The 15,416-nt window shown below is 40.7% G+C and overlaps 1 protein-coding gene across 1 annotated transcript in view; it reads left to right on the top strand.

The window, feature by feature from the left end:
* The window catches only part of GRID2 (glutamate ionotropic receptor delta type subunit 2), a 1,050,481-nt gene that overhangs the window by 598,462 nt on the left and 436,603 nt on the right, over positions 1–15,416 (top strand). The window lies entirely within an intron of this gene.

Here is a 15,416-nt window from a genome sequence, read left to right on the forward strand (position 1 = left end):
CTATAACTGGAAGCTAGCTACCTGATGACCAAAATAGCACCGAAGAATGATTAATACATGAGATACATGACTAGTGAGTTTATCTTCTACTAGTATACTGTTAGTTAAATGGTGAGGGTGCTTGACTTTTTCAACATGGTCCAGTTTGGACTGTGACATTCAAAAAACGGAGAGGGCAAAGAATGAGGATCGTTCTACATCACATTTGCCCTTAACTTCACATTGCGAGAACCTTTTCCTTATTGCTTTTCCTATGGGGATGGAGATTGGAGATTTGGGTATCTCTAGGGTGAAATGTCACAGGCCAGGAAGGCATTCTTGCACTCTTGTATGGCTTGTCAGTTTCCCATGGGTAGCTGGTTGGCCATTGTGTGAACAAAATATTGGACTAGACAGTCCCTTGGTCTGATCCAGCAAGGCTCTTCTTATGTTCTCCAACCTCCTCTCCTAAATTTTCTGATAGAACCTCTCCTGCCCATGAGGCAAAGTGGTTCATTATTTCAAGGGGAGATTTCCCACCACCACCACCCATAGGCTTGTTTGCACGTGTCATTTCTGTGTATCATTACCTACAGAACAATCCCTTTATTTATTTATTTACAAAGTGCCATAAATGTATATGAAACTGTACAAAGAGCAAAACAATAACACAACTCCCTGCCCAAATGGCTTACAATCTAGAAAATATATATATATATATATATATATATATATATATATATATAAAGTTATTCACAATAAAAAGGGGAAATATAAAAAAACTAAAACTAAAAAGGGGATAGGGAATCAGGAAAATTGGAACCCGGCTTTCAAAGAAAGATACCAAAGCCTTTGGGTGGGTGGGTGGAATTCAACATAGCCTTAAAAACTGAAACTGAAGGTGCAATCTGCAGATATTCCAGAAGACAGTTCCAGGAATACGGAGAAGCTAGAGAAAACGTTGGGGTGAGAAGAAAGTCCATGGTGGAGGAACTGCCATTTCCTAAGTCCTGCTAGCTCACACCAGGCAGGACAGAAGCTGAGGGGACATACTTAACTCCCCCACCCACGCACATAAAATTTGTTTCTTCTTTTCCCTCCTGTTGACACCAGTGGGAGGGAATTTAACTGAGCCAGCTTCAGGGATGGGTTAGTTCTTGTCCCTTGTTTCTCCAGAGAACATAATTGCTTGGGGAAATGAGGGAGCACAGGATCCTGCAGAATTACACCCTCCCCTATTAGCAACTGCAAGATATGGGTTAAAAAATGGTCCAGGGGATATAAAAAATGGTGGCAGTTGTGCTCCAGATGGCAGCACAGGAGTTTAGGGCTTAGCAAAGATGGTCTCCCAAAAATGTTCCACCTTATTTGTGGGTGGCAAAAGGAGGGGAGGGGAGGTTGTTGAATATTCTGGTGGGAGTAGACAGAATTTGGGGGGGAGACTGAAAAAGAAAATTCTCAAAAAAATATGTGATGAAGGGGAATTATTGACATATTGAAAGGGATGTGATGAGGATACAAATGTCCTTAAATTCATCTGTATACATATATTTTGTGCAGGTATCTTCCTCCTCAATACCTTTGCTTAAGATTAATGGGAAATGACTATGCATATGTGAGAATAATCAGTTGGATCCAGATTTAGTCATACTTAGTAAATCCATTAATATCAATGAAACTTAATTTTCAATGGGTCAGTTCTAAATATGACTCGTCTGGATCCAACCCAGTATATACTAACACTAATTTCTGTTGTATTATCCATTGTCTAGGCCAGCATTCCCTATTCTGGTGTATTCCAGATGTTTTGGACTTTCACTCCCATCAGCCACAGCCAGCATGGCCAATGGTCAGGAATGCTGGGAGTACAGCAATGTTTTGTAGTCCAAAACATCTGGAGGACACCAGGTTGGAAAAAGCTGCTCTAAGCAATCTCCTTCATTGTAAAGTACACCAAAGCAGAAAAATTCAACCATGTATAACTATGTTTGGCATTGTCACTATTAACAATGCATCTCCACCCACCCATTCATTCCACTGACGATGCCATAACTTGTAACATTGAAATATGTAATGTCTCTCTTCCTGATATCCCAGTGTCTATAGGTTAATTAATTTAAACAAGGTTCATTGCAACCTTCAGCAGTGAATAAGTACTTAATAAATAAACTTGTAAAATATTCAGGTGAAACAATATTCGGTTGAAAACATTCAGCTAAAGTAAAAATAGGGTAAACAGGTATATTCTGTTTCATTTCAATGTATGGGTTCTGTGTGCATTTGCATTTTTAAAGGAGTATAATGTATGTGCATATATTAGGAACAATTTAAAATGCTTTGGAGGATTACAGTATTTACATTTTCCATTGTGCTTGCCATATTTCATGTAGTTAGCATAATTAACTACCTGCCCAGAATAATGATATGTAATGTGTCTAATTTATAATGCTCCACTTTAAAACAACAAGAAAAGTTGAATCGCTATTATTTATTTATATAGTGCCAACATGGTGCATTTAAGAATTATTGCATTGGAAAGAAAACCAAATGCACCATAATTCCTGCTCCCATCACAACAGAGGATAGTTTTTGTTTGTTTTTATATTAGCTTTTTAACAATTAAGCTCAATTCTTCCAATTTGCATTCATTCTCTCTCTCTCTCTCTCTCTCTCTCTCTCACACACACACACACACACACACACACACACACACACTCACTCACACACACACACACACACACACACACACACACACACACACACATCAATGTGCTAAGATTTGATGACAGTGGTATTGATGATGCCTCTGGTGTGATTGGCTCAGTTCCCTGCCTGTCACAGAAGGACTTAGGATGCAATCCAATGCATGTTTAGACCGGGGGGGGGGGGGGGAGAGAGAGAGAGAGAACCTCCTATGACTCATAGCATGCCCTAACCAAAATGACTGGTTGGGGTATCCTAGGAGTTGTAGGATTTTTTTTCTGCCTGAACATGCATAGGATTATGCCCTTAATTGCTCTGATCCTTTTTTTCTTTTTAAATAAAATTTATGAAATTCTTAACATATAATACTTAATAACCATAAACACAATTCGACAATCCAGCAAGTGCTCCTCACACCTCACGGGATCATTCCTGTTTCCAAAATCTTAACACTTCTTCTGGTGGTGGTTTCCCACTTCCCTTTGAGAACACAAATATTAGGAACTGTTTCCAAATCCCATCAAATTCATTCACTTTTGCGATACCTCTTCTTACTTTAATATTACATGTCAATTTATCATTAATAGCAATATCCCAAACTTCTTTATACCATTCTTCTATATGATAATCACTTTGAGTCTTCCAGTTCCTAGATACCATTAACCTTGCTGCAGTCAGCAAATTTGTTATCAATTCTTTAGTTTCTTTTTTACACTTTAGATCTTCCAATAGTGAGAGTAAAGCTACTTTTGGTGTCTCGTCTAGCTTCATTCCAACAATTTCTTCAATCTCAGAAAACACTGTCTTCCACAATTTTTGCACAAATTTACATTCCCACCACATATGTAAATACGTTCCTTTTCCCCCACAACCTCTCCAACAATTTGCTGAGTGCTGATTATTCATCTTGTTTAATCTAACCGGAGTTAAGTACCACTTCCATATAATTTTATAATAATTCTCTTTTATTCTCACTGACATATTTCTTAACACTCTTTGTCTCCATAATCCTTCCCAACTCTGTTGCCCTATTTGTATCTTCAAATCTGTCTCCCACACCATCTTTCCTGGATATTCCAACACCCCTTCCCCAAGCAATATTCTATATATTTCGCTCATTATACCTTTTATCCCTTTATTTTCTGCCTTATCAGTTTCTTTAATTGCTCTGATCCTAAAGATCAATTCCAAGCATATTGCAAGGAGGGCAGGACAGTCAGGAGGACCTAGGCAAAGACCAACCTGGGGCTTAGGAAAAGAGTAATCAGAACCTACGAGCATAGGCCAGAGGCAGCTGGGGTAGAGGTCTTGGAAAGCAGACCTAGAGCAGGAGGAGATAGAGAGGAGAACAATCGTGAAGCTGATTACTCCCTCTTCTCTATATTTGAGGACCAGGAGAAGATAGACCCAACCTTTGGGGCCCTATGATCCTGACAAACTTAACTATTGTGTTTCATTCCCTGCCCCTCTACCCAGGGGCTCAGGACAACAGAAACAGTGGTTGTTTCTCTCTCCCCCACAAGATCCCTGTGAGATAAGTTAGACCTTCTGTTTAAAGTTGCCTTCATTTAAACTTGTAATTAGGTTGTGTGGTCAAAGCAGCTTTATGCTTCCCACTGTGGCTGTTGTGTCTTATATCTGACCATGCTCTTGTCACTTTGTGAGGGCATAGCCCTGAAAAGGAGGCTAGCAAGCTAATTAATTAATTTGTTGATTGGTTGTTTTAGGTTGAAAGAGAGTGAGTAGCCCAAGGTCATCCAGTGAGCTTCATGGCCCAGCTTGGATTCCAACCCATAGTTGGTCTTCTTGGTCCAAGTTCACTAGTCAGCTATACCATATTGACCCTCTATTGATGCGTTGTGGCAATGAACACATCCATCTCTCAATTTAATCCAATTTCAAATCCAGTTCTCAACTCAAATATATATATATATATATATATATATATATATATATATGTCTCAGAAGATATATTTATTCATGAAAACACAGAGTAATCTGAGGGTTTTCATAAATTAAATGCTAAGTGTTCTTAACTTTGCATCCTCCTCTCATGCAAGCACTGAGTCATTACTGACTCTTGGAGGGACGCTAGCTTTCCTGACGTTTTCTTAGCAGGCCTTATAGCGGGGTGGTTTGCCGTTGCCTTCCCCGGCCATTATTGCCTTTCCCCCAGCTAACTGGGTACTCATTTTACCGACCTCGGGAGGATAGAAGGCTGAGTCGACCCAAGCCGGCTGCCTGAAACCAGCTTCCGCTGGGATCGAACCCAGGCCATGGGGAGAGTTTCAGCTGCAGAAACTGCTGCTTTACCGCTCTGCGCCACACTGTGTGTTCATTCACTATCATGACCTAGGATTGTGTCAGTTACTGCATCAGGCAAATATCCATGCATCTCCAAAAGACTGCTTGTTGTCAATGAGTTCCCTTGAGGAGGAAAACATGGTTTTATATGGTGTTTTTAAAAGTACTTTTATTACTGCAACTCCTTTGATTTACAAGCTGAAAAGTACCAGCTGAAATTGCTGCATTTGACACCAAGCGTGGACAGGAGTTTTATATTATCTACAAACGACTTCTTCTACTGAGATAATAGGGATAATAGGCATGTGACATGGTTAGGAAATGACAAACCATATGTACTCTCATACATAAGTAGGTGCATAGAAGGCTGAGAGTTATCATCAGGTTGGGGGAACCCTCCACAAAACTGGATTTTCCAGTACTATGGTGTTACATCTGGGTTTGCAGGCACTAAGGAGCATGCCCAACAAAATCAATTAATAGAAAACAGGCACCACTGAAAGTTATACACTATACAGCCTTTTATACAGGAATTGTATGAAATTCAGATGAAGTGCTTGTGACTTAGGTCCTGTCCTGGTCAGGATCTGTTTTTCCAATTTAAGATTCCAGAGCCCCACTTTGGGACATTTAATTGGGTGGTCTATGAGATGTTCCTGGATATTTTTCCAACCGTGAGCATGCCCCTCAGTGACACTTTAGAGGATTCATAGAGTTCTAGAGAGGAATCATAGTGATCTAGAGATAGGGAAGAGAAGAGAGGAATGCTATAGCGAAACCTAACAAAGAAGAGACAGAGTTAAGAGACAAATAATGCAATCTTATGCATATCTGCTCAGAAATGAGCCCTATTTGAATTCAGGGGATCAGACCTGCAGCAAGGTGTGATTTTGTCTTGTCTGAAAGAGGTGGTGGTAAGATCTTTGTTTAAAAAACAAACAAACAAAAACTTCCCTGAACCTCACTGTATTGGATAATTTCCAGCTGGCCTATTCCTGTGGATTTCTGGATGATGTAGATTTTCTAGGGATAGCAGAAGAATTTGCCGGGGGAGTTAGGCTAAGTCTGCCAACCTGGCTTCACTCAACCTATATCGAGTTCGGCCAGCTCGTGGACTTCTGCCACCACCATTGCCATTTGTTGGCTGCTCTGCACACCTCTAATATTCGTGAGAGGTGTGCAGAGTCACCGGTGGGTGATAGTGGTAGGGTAGTGTCAGGGAGGTAAGGAGCCACAACACTGCCCTTCCAGCTGCCACTGGCCATTGTGTGACCAGGCTACCTGCAAGACCACCTTCTCCCATACACACCTGCTTGGTTCTTAAGATCATTGGGAGAGACTGTTCTTTTGAGACTTTCACCTTCAATGGCAACAAAAAAGAGGATGTACTTAGTGGTCATTCTCATGTTGTAGAATGCCCTGCCAAGGGAGACTAAGGCCTAAACTAGACCTAAGGTTTATCCCGGGATCATCCTGGGGCTAATCCCTGTTCATGTAAATGACACACAGGCGATCCCGGGAGCAGGCAGGGACGACCCCGGGATGATCCCGGGATAAACTTTAGGTCTAGCTAAGGCCTAAGTTTTCTTCCTCTTTGCTGCCCTTCCACTGGCCTTATTGAAGCAGGCCTTTGGCATGCAAGCAAGTTTGGATTGAAACAGTTTTTATTCTGTTGTTGTTGTTGTGTTTTCAATTTTGTTACAATGCATTTGTTTTTATTATTATTTTAATCAAGTTTTGTTTGTGACTGCAAGTCACCTTTTGTGCCATTATTTTGGTAGAAAGGCAGGGTAGAAATCAAATCAATGAATGAATAATTAAACCTAAGGATGTTCAAATAAACCAAACTAGAAGTCGGTGAATTCCTCCAATTTCCACGTCTAAGCTTGTTCTGACTTGTGTCTGTATCTGATTGCAAGTTTTGCTTTTGTGGGGGTTTGGGCTACATAAAAAATTGTGCATATTTCCATGAAATATCCCTTCCCAAAATTACACATTATTTGCACATGTTTTTGAAATGCACATAATTTTTGAACACATTTTTGTTGTTACATGAATCACATTGCAAGCCTGGGAATTTACATATTCCAGACCACAGATTGCATTCGGGTCCATGTTCAGCCTGGGAAGCATGAACTGAGCAGGATCTACGCTACTGCTTTAAAACAGTTTATAACAGTAGGGACAACTGTTGAGGCCCAGGACACATTCTCTACAGTTTTCAAAACATTTTCAAAGTGTTATATCCTGTTTAGTGTAGATCGCTTCTTGGTTACACTGTGCTAAAAAAAACCCAACCAAAACCAGAGTGAAATGAATTTCTCACTCATCCCTAGTCTAACTCCCAGGCAAGTGAGTCATGTCAGGCTGCAATCCAATACACACATACTGGGGTATAAGTCTCATTGAACTCAATGGGGCTTGCGTCTGAGTAGATATGTACAGGATGGCCTGATAACCATGCAATCCTATGCAGTTTGCTCAGATATCATGTAGTAAGTAAATCTTATCCTCCTTATGAAGGATAAATAATAGACAGGAAGTGGAGAGAGCTAGGTGAATGAGAAAGAAATAAAGGAAGGAGGAGAAGAGAAAAATTCTTCTTTATGTCTGTGTAAACATGTACACAGCTTACTACCTCTTTTAGGTTTCTATTTGAATTTCTATATTCACGTTCATTGCAGTATTTTGCAAGGTAAATGACTACCTTGGTGTAATAGTAGCCATATTAGTTTTCAACAGCCCGAAATCAGATATTCCCTACTAAAGTTGTCACTCCCGCCCAATTCTATTCTTCTTTAAATGACTTCACTTATTTCCTGGGGAAGGATTGGGTTTGCTCATTAATACCATTTACACAACCTTTATTTGTTCTCCACTACACTTCTTTGATGAAGTGTGTTATCCTCAGAGTCCATTGGCAGCACCAATTTCTTCTTTTGGGATAAGTAATCCTGTGCAATTTGCCCTTTTGTATATTATCTTTGTTAATAATAAACTAGTGTTCGTTCTTTTCATTGGCTGCATTTTGCGATGCTGTAAAGGAGTATCCACTCTGTTGTCTTCACAATAGCTGCAATTGAGCTTAGAGCTTAAAGGATCATTTTGCAATAACTCTCAAATTCCTCCCTTAGCCACCACGCTGAACAAGTTGGCACTTCTTGCTTAAGGAAGCAGAAAAGGTTCTCTGACAAAAGCTTTTTTATCTGTTAAAAAAATGCCTCATGCTCATGGATTCCGTATCTGATCTATATTTCTTTCTTTTGTCTTCCCTACATCACTGATTAATTGTTTGATAAGGGCACAGTAGATTTGCCATCATCGTGAGCCTGTGGGATAGAATACGGCAGAATTCCCAAACTGTGTGCCCTCCATTCATTAAATATTCTCTGTGAAACCCAAATACCGACCTACACAGGGGATAATCAATTGTCCAGTATGTCTGTGTTCATCCTCTACTGGCCACTTTTCAGTCCATACCAGGGGCTTGACTATATGCCCTATATACAATGTTGTGGCTGTGCAGTGGCACTGCATTGTGTATATGACGCAGCTTGCAACTCTCAGCCACATCAGGTTTCCACCCACCCACCCAAAGTTTTGCTTTTTTGAAGTGTCGTGTTACTGCAACTTTTTCAATTGCTCCAGTGCAAATCAACTTGGTGACAATTCCCATTCACCCATCATAGCCTTCTCCCTTGCTGAGGTTACTCTTTCTTGTGCAAGCTCAGGCTGGGAGATGGGAGATCATGCAGCATGAAAATTAGGTGTCTTGATTCCAAGCCCTCCCGCTCAATGCGAGACAATATTGAGGTCTGCCAAGTAATACACAAAACTTTATTCACCAAATAAACATAGTTCCGCACCTGAAGGTTTTGTAAACACTAGGAGCTCTCCTCTAAGCTAAAAATTGGCTGACTAAGCTAGGCAGTTGTCCTTTCAACAAAAGGGAAAGTATTCCATGAGCCACTTTTGCTTCAGGGAGGATTCTTCTAAAGGAGTCTTTGGCTTTAAGCTAGACCTAAGGATTATCCCAGGCAAATGGAGGGGTCGTCCCTGCCTGCTCCCGGGATATCCTGTGTGTCATTTGGATGCGCAGGGATGATCCCGGGACAATCCTAGGATATAGGCCTGGTCTAGCCATGGTGAGAAGCTAGCTGAGCTGATCACCCCTCTCCTGCTTGACTCTGTGGAAGACTCCGAGATTGGTAAACCCCCTCTAAGGAAAGCTGAGTTCCAACAGACTTCATTAGCTGATTTTAATAAATTCAGAACAATGATAAGTAAGGTCCCAGGGCAAGTGACCCTAATGAGAAAAGGAGTCCAAGATGGGTGGGAGGTTTTTTTACAAAGGACAATTTAAAGGCTCAATTACAAACAATTCCAACAAGGAAAAAAGATAGAAGATAACAGAAGAAACCAATGTGACTCCACAAAAAGCTTAGAAATGACCTGGAAACAAAAAGGGCACACATAGGAAGTGGAAGGAAGGCCAGGCTAAAAAGGAAGAGTACCGACTGGTAGCACAGAAGTGCAAGAATGGCATCAGGAAGGCTGAACCTGAAAATGAGATGAGGCTAGCGAGGAAGGCTAAAAGCAACAAAAAAGCTTTCTTCGGATCTGTACGTAGTGCAAGACAGAGAAAAGAAATGGTGATTCAACTGCTTAATGAAGATGGCAAATTGATAACAGATGACAAAGAAAAGGCCGAAGTGCTCAATTCCTACTTTGAGCCAAAAGCAGGTCTATGACCACCCTAGCAAAAGTGAAGTACAAGCTGAAGGGGAAGGACTGCAGTTTGAGATTGATAAACAAATGGTGAAGGGAAACCTAATTTTGTATCTGGTCAAAAGAGCAGTGCTCCTGCAGCTTTAACTGTTGTGATGAAGAGGGAATTTCACCAGGTGCTGCATACAGACAAATGACACCTGTTGAAATTCCCTTTTCTACACAACTGTTAAAGATAGAGGAGACCTGTCCTCATTTCCATATGGTCACCCTATGTAACATGCATCTATCTCCGAAATATACCTCTTGTACAACTAGTAATACTGCTACTTTAAAAGGTCCAGAGTATGCATCATGCCAGCAAATCAGTGACTGATCTCTTGATGTGCTTTTTTAAAAAAAGTTGTTTTTACAAATCATAACTGCTGGAGGACAGTTATTGGGAGGGGGAGCAGTCATTGGGGGTGTTAAAATGTGTAGGATCATTCACAGATGTCCTGGCATAACATGTAGTTTGGCACTTAGCCATCACTGGCCAGCTTCTAAGGAGTTCATGCAATTTAATAGTCCCATCTCATGCAAGTGAAGCATTTAAAAGGCCTTGGTTGGGGCAGCTGTACTTAGGATGCCTTGAAAAGGACGCATGCAAACATCTGACTTTGGGGAAGAAGGTTGACCCTGGTAGACTTTTCAACTCTGTCAGTACCCACTTAACTCATGTTAGCAGTGTCACATTGTCTTGGGGGAGTGAATTGACTTTACGCCATGCAATTGCAGGAAAACAAAATAGCCAGAGGTTAAAACATGTATGATAGGTAATGGAACATTGAACTGAATTTGAAAAAAAAAATGTTAAAAACTAGAGGAGAGAGAGAAAGAGAAAGAGAGAGCGAAGGAGCAAAATAAGACAGCCCAAATGGACAATTCAAGTTTCTTCCAGTTGCAGTTGAGACTGTGATGAAAGTAACTCCCCACAAGCTCTGATTTAAACACAGACTTTCAAAAATAATATAGTTGGCATCTTGGAGATGCTCAAAGGAACAAAAGCCTTTCATGTGTGATCTCCTTAAAACAGAGTTCATGTTCAAATTGCCCGGATATGTATGAACAAAGAGAGATAATGCATCCCATGAGCCCTTTCAGCTTTTGCAACTTAGATACATCCCTCCCACCTGAAATGAATACTGTACAGCTGGCCTTTGGGGCCAGTAGGCAAAAGAGGTTGTTGAATGCAGGGACACAACAGAAGTCACATTCATTTCAGTGGGTCTACTCTTTGTAGGACAAGCATTGGATTCAACTTCTGGTTAAAGCACAGAACTTTGCCCCCAAATTGTTAAGAGAATTGCACACACACACACACACCATGAAATATTGTAACTATCCATCAAAGGGCTAAGCTGTTGTTTTCTAAACTGTTTTTGACTGGGATAAATGCATATGTGCTAGTTTTAACTTGATCCAGGGTTGTTGTGACCTAGAACTGACTATGCTGCCTGACTATGGAATATCGATGCATTTGCATTGCTACTTCATCTTTTTTTTCAATGGCCATTTCTTCGCTTGTCTCTACAGATTTCCACTCCTTGTTAGTCCTGCCATAGATGGATATAGTTCATATTTTTAAAATATAGCTAGAGCAGTGGGCAAATGTCCTCTCAAAATCTCCTGTCCTATTTGTGGATAATTTCATTAAACTTCTCCACATGGAGAAGAAACGTGCCAAGAGGTTGGCAGAGATTGAGCTCACCATCAGTAGTGATAGTGGCACCACTTCTCTCTGCCCCTCCCAACCAATGTGTTTTCTTTAGTTTTGGTGTGTGTTTTTGCCACCGCTGCTGCTGCAAATGGCACCAGATGCAACAATTTATTTATTTAATTAATTAATTTATTAAAACATTTATATCCTGCCCTATATCACAATGATCTCAGGGTGGTATACAGATAAAATCATATGTATAAAAGAGAATAAATAGACAATTCTAAAACAAATTAAACCATTAATGTGTTAAAACCAATACGAAATTTTAAACAGTAAAATCCAATTAAAACAAGACAGTGTGCAGGCTGGTGGATTTAGCCATCAAAGGCTCTGTTAAAAAGCCAGGTCTTAACCTGGTGCTGAAATGGAGCCAGGGCTGGTGCCAGTTGGGCCTCCAGGGGAAGGGCATTCCACAGCCAGGGTACTACAACAGAGAGCTCATCTACACCAACTTGGATATTCCACTATGAAAGTGGTATGAAAGCAGTATGTAAAAGGCAGGAGCCACACTACTGCTTTATGACATTGAAGTGCACTGGCAACTGTTGGGGCCCATTGCCACCTACCTTATACCGCTTTCATAGTGGAATATCCTGCTTGGTGTAGATGTTCCATGGGCCCCAACATTTTTCAGTGTACTTCAATAGCACTATAAAGCAGTAGTGTAGATCCTACAAGAGAAAGCCCTCTCCCACGTCCCACCATAGCATATATCTAACTAACTGTGTTGGCAGCCTGACCTGGTATAATTTCAGGGCATTCTGGGTGGAAATTATGGTGACCATATGGAAAGGAGGACAAGGCTCCTGTATCTTTAACAGTTGAATAGAAAAGGGAATTTCAGTAGGTGTCGATTTTATGCATGCAGCACTGAGTGAAATTCCCTCCTCATCACAACAGTTAGAGCTGCAGGAGCCTTGCCTTCTTGACCAGATACAAAAGAGGGCAGGGCTCCTACAACTTTAACTGTTGTGATGAGGAGGTAATTTCACCCAGTGCTGCATGAATATAATTGACACCTGCTGAAATCCCCTTTTTTGTATAGCTGTTTAAGATACAGGGGCCCTGTCCTCCTTTCCATATGGTCACCCTAGGGAAATGGTGACCATATATATATATATATATATATATATATATATATATGAGAGAATATTCCAAGAAAATTCCTCAGAACGTCCTTCTTTATGTGGTGTGGAAGAGAGAAAAAGAAACTTCTGATATTTTCCCCCACATCTTCAGCTAGCTCTAAATATCTTTCTGCAAGCATAGATATGTTGGGGCTACTACTGGAGATCCTCCAACATATGTGCAGTTTTTTGGGGTTTTTTTTAGACTTGCCTCCTTCACTGCCATTGTAAATCTGCACTCCCACAATCCCAGGTTGACTTGGAAATTCAAAAGCCCACTATTACACTCACCTGCAGATTAGTTTTGTCTGTGCTGGAATGCTCACTGCTGTTATGACGGGGGACTTCATGCTGTGTTTTTCAAATTTCAATCTGTTTCAGGTTTTTTGTTTTTTAACTTTTTGTAGAGGAAAGCCCTTAAGCAGAAAATCAAAGCAGTGCATTAAATCAAGAGGTCACGGGGACAGCAAAGACAGAAGGCAGACCATATAGGCAAAGCAGGAAAGGTAGTAAAAACAAGGAAATGTATGACTAGTTAGAAATGATGTGCCTTTGATATGCTGGAGAGAGTATAGGTGTTAATATCTCATCACTTTCCAATCTTCGTCTTCTTTGGAAAAACTTAAAAGCCTTATTAGTGCACAAATCTATGCATGTTTACAGAGAAAATGCCCTACAATGCACAGCATGACCCAGCAGTCATGCTCGGAGATGTAGGAGTTTTTCTGTCTAAACAAGTGAAGGATTGTGGCCTTGGTCACATTCAAGGTAACCAAAGATGGGCAAGGTCTTTCTAGCTCACCCTGGATTAACTTGAAATATTCTTAGATTTTCAGAAAAGAGACATTGAGAAGATCTCAGATCATTTCGCCCAGCAAGTCTGAGGCCTGCAAAATAATCCATCTTGGGGCTTCGAAAATCTTTTCCTCCAATATAAAGGAGCAATGTTGTTCCCATTATATTGGATTTGGAAAAAGGAAGAGGTCATAGAAGCAAAAACTGAAAGGTTTTGGACTGGCTGGCCTCTACCACCACCCCTACAAATTCTCAATCATTCACAATTACTCTCATAAGTTATGTGGCACAGTTTTCTTTTTATTTGTTTTAACATTCCTCACAGCATTAGCCATGCTTGCTATGATAGCACAGAGTTTGAGAAATGACCTCTGCAAAATGAATAATTCTTTGCCTCACCATTATTATTATTATTATTATTATTATTATTATTATTAATTTATATAGCACCATCAATGTACATGGTGCTGTACAGAGTAAAACAGTAAATAGCAAGGCCCTGCCCCCCACCAAGGGGGCACAGGAGAGCTCCGTGAAATTGGCAGTGGCAGAAGAGAAATTGACAGGTTGGTCCAGAAAGTCTTAAGGTCACCAGGGGTCATCATCTTGCAGAAATGCTATCTCTCTGTACCTCACATGCACTAAATTACCAGGACGTTCACCAGATGAACAAAAGAAGGCCAAATGCACGAGGAAGGTGGGATCACATTCTGGTCAAAGTAAAAGAAAACAAAAATTAATCAGGAAAAAAGGAAACCACAGACTGGTTGGTGGTTTGTGAAAATGATGTCAGGAAGGGGGAGTACCCACCTTAGGATGCTTGAGGGGATGAATTGGGTACCCCAATGGGCCAAATTAATGAATTGGGGACCCCGATGGGCCAAATTAAGTCCATGAGTTAGAGGTTCAAAACCCCTGTATTAAAGCCATCTAAGTTGATGACCATCACCACATTTTGTGGTAGGAAATCCCATAATTTAACTATACACTGTATGAAGAAGTAATTTGTTTGGTCTGTCTTGAATCTCCCTGTTCAGCTTCATTGGATGACTCTGGTTCGAGCAGTATGAGATGAAAGAGGTGGAAACCTATCCACTTCCTCCAAACCATGCATAATTTGATACACCACTGTCATGAGGCCCCTTACCCACCTTTCTTCTAAACTAAAAAGCCTTAAATTGTAACTTTCCTGTATCCACACACCCTGGATCCTTTTGTGAGCTCTTTTCTACCCATTTTCTATCTCTACAATAGTGTTTGATCTCCTCATAATATGAAGCAGTACAGTCCAAGAAAAGTTTTAACACTTGATCACGTTGGCAGTATGAACTGGCTTTCTGAGGACAAACAAAGGTAAAGATTACTTGCAGTTATGTAGCCGAGCATTCAACACCACGACCCTCTCATGCCAGTCCATTTCTCCTCAGTGTGACCGGAAAGAGTGAAGAATGGAATCAATAGAACACCTGGGGTACAAAAACAATTACCCATCACAAACTCTGGTCACACCTGAGAAGTGTCAACATAAAATCACCATGCTTACCTTTGCTGTTTCCCACAGAGGAGCAAGCAGCACCTCACTGATGAAGCGTATCAAGGACTGCAAAAGATCCCAAACTCAGCATGGACCCTTGAATATATCCATTTTCAGGTGGAGATCATCAGGCAAAAGTAATTGTATTCTTCATGCAGGCCCTGGTCAAAAGGCAGACCAACAGAGAATGTGTTACCAGAGTGATTTAACCACACAAACACACACCCGTTCTAATTCTTTAGTGGATCAGGCAAAAAATAAGGAATAGAATGCCAAGACCATTCTGCTTTGTGTTATCATCTTCTGAAATACTCTTCCACTTCTTGCCTTGAATTATATTAGCAATTCCAAAATGGTGAATTGGCATTGTTGGGTTAATATTTTGTAAGCAGTTAGTGATCAATCAGGCCACTCTAGTGATTGGGAAACAGATTGCAATATAAAGGCTGGCGTAAGGGGGAGTATCTATTGGTGAAGTAACTAA

Source organism: Elgaria multicarinata, chromosome 10 (genome assembly GCF_023053635.1).
Source record: "Elgaria multicarinata webbii isolate HBS135686 ecotype San Diego chromosome 10, rElgMul1.1.pri, whole genome shotgun sequence".
NCBI classification, from domain to species: domain Eukaryota; kingdom Metazoa; phylum Chordata; class Lepidosauria; order Squamata; family Anguidae; genus Elgaria; species Elgaria multicarinata.